Genomic DNA, 1,532 nt, shown 5'->3' on the forward strand with positions numbered 1-1,532 from the left:
CTCTGGTGAGTCACTTCACTTACTACTCTGGCCCTCAGTTTCCCCATCCATAAAATGGGGACAATATTGGTTTCCTTCCCAGAGCTGAGGGGAAGATTCTGTAAATGCTGAGGGGAAATTACTTTCTGTCTCAGTGTTAATAATACCTGTCCAGTGTGGGTATTTTAGCTCTCTCTAGAGCTGGATGGTGTCCCAGAGCAGGCAGTCGGGGCTCAAAAGGCCACCATTGATTGCCAGCACCTTGTTAAAGCTTCCCATGGAGAAACCAGCCACAAATGGCTCCTCTCCTGTTCCCGTGGAGAGAGGAGAGGAGAATCATGGGAACTGCCCTTTTCTTGAAAGCCTCTTCCCACGTGGTCATTGGTCTATGGGTCCTGGTGGTGCAATTAGCAAGGGGGTAGCCACTGTGAATTCAGAGCCACCAGCTCTGTTCCTGTTAATTAAAAAAAAAGAAGGGAAGAACATCAGAGAGATGGAGAGAAAGAGGAAACAGTGAGCCAGAGAGGGAGAGAGACAGAGAATAGTCCATAGAGAAAGACTGGGGCATCCAGGGAGACACACAAAGACTAAGAGAGACACAGAGAGACACTGGCACACAAAGAAGGTGGGGACAAAGGGAGGACAGAAGAGTTGTAGGGACTGTGTCTAAAAAATGAATATTACTAAGAAAAACAAAAATCAAAACTTGCTTCACTGCAGGCCTAATGCCTTCCACCTCGGCATCCCAGGCAGGATCACGGGAGGTATATGACAAGTAATTTGCATGGGGAAAAGGTGCTCATTAATAGCAATATAACTTAAGAGGTTCAAGGTTGCCCTTGCTCACTTGCTTTAGCGGCACCAGGAGTGCTGGGGTGCAGCAGGAAGGTCACTCCCAGCTCCAGCCTGGGGATGCCAGCCCTCGTGATCCAGCAGAAGCCAGCTGGGAGCTGCTTCCCGCATGGAATCCCGCTGTCTCTGAATGCAGCCCACACACTGCCGGGACCTTTGCGGTCATCAGTAAAGTGCAGTATCCTTCCTTGGTCTGATCTCTGCAACCAGCCTTGGGCTCCAAATGATGCACTTGGAGACTGATTTCACGCGGTTTGAAGGGCGCCAGGCAAGGATCCTCAGAGGCATTTAGAAGCCCCCTCTAGGGGAGGAGGAACCCCCATCGGGCAGGATTTCATCCCTTGCACCACCCAGCCATCTTGCCTCCATCAGAGCAACCTAGCTTTTCTGTGTTTTGTTCATTGGGCTTCTCCGGAAGGTTTAGTTAGCAAAAAGGTTTCTCTGGTTAGACAGCGAAGAAAAAAAAAAAAAAAAACAAGATTAAAACTGACTGGACCGGCAGACATTGGGTGATTTTGAGCTTTGATGTCTATGATTCTGAGGTTTGAATTGAACTGAGCAAAGTGAGTAATTGTGAAAACAGAATAAAAATTTCTGGGAAGGGATGGAGTTAGAATTATTGCATCTGAAGGGAAAGACTTTAAGTAAATACATGCTTATTTGCACATTAAGTAAAATGGTTACTTTCATCAAGTGCCTTC

The sequence above is a fragment of the Delphinus delphis genome, chromosome 2 (assembly GCF_949987515.2).
Source record: "Delphinus delphis chromosome 2, mDelDel1.2, whole genome shotgun sequence".
Taxonomy (NCBI): domain Eukaryota; kingdom Metazoa; phylum Chordata; class Mammalia; order Artiodactyla; family Delphinidae; genus Delphinus; species Delphinus delphis.